Raw genomic sequence first — 421 nt, forward strand, 5'->3', positions numbered from 1 at the left:
TGACGAAACAGACAGGTAGGCGTTGGGGCGATGGTTCGAAGAACCTTGACACGCCTTGCACAGGGGGCAACCGTTCCCCAGGTGACGTGTATCCCCACAGACAAAACACCGTCGTGTGTTTGCGTGCTGCCTGGTAGCTCGGAGCTCTGATCTCTCGTGCTCAGCATAGCTGAGATCCATGGGCATAGGTAACCGACCATTCGTTCTATACTTAGAACAAGTACGAGTTAGCGGATCGCAATCTGCTTACTCCAAGAGTAATTATTGCCTTCCCAAGGCTAATTGACTCTTCGGTTCAAAATCCAAAACTGATTTTGATTTTCCTGATTGTAAAGTTTAGATTTTCCAAAATATGCTAAATATATAACGGATTTTTACGAATAGAAGACCTTCTACTATTACAAGCCCCCATCGAATTTTC

The sequence above is a fragment of the Plasmopara halstedii genome (genome assembly GCF_900000015.1).
Source record: "Plasmopara halstedii genome assembly, contig: Scaffold_614, whole genome shotgun sequence".
NCBI classification, from domain to species: domain Eukaryota; phylum Oomycota; class Peronosporomycetes; order Peronosporales; family Peronosporaceae; genus Plasmopara; species Plasmopara halstedii.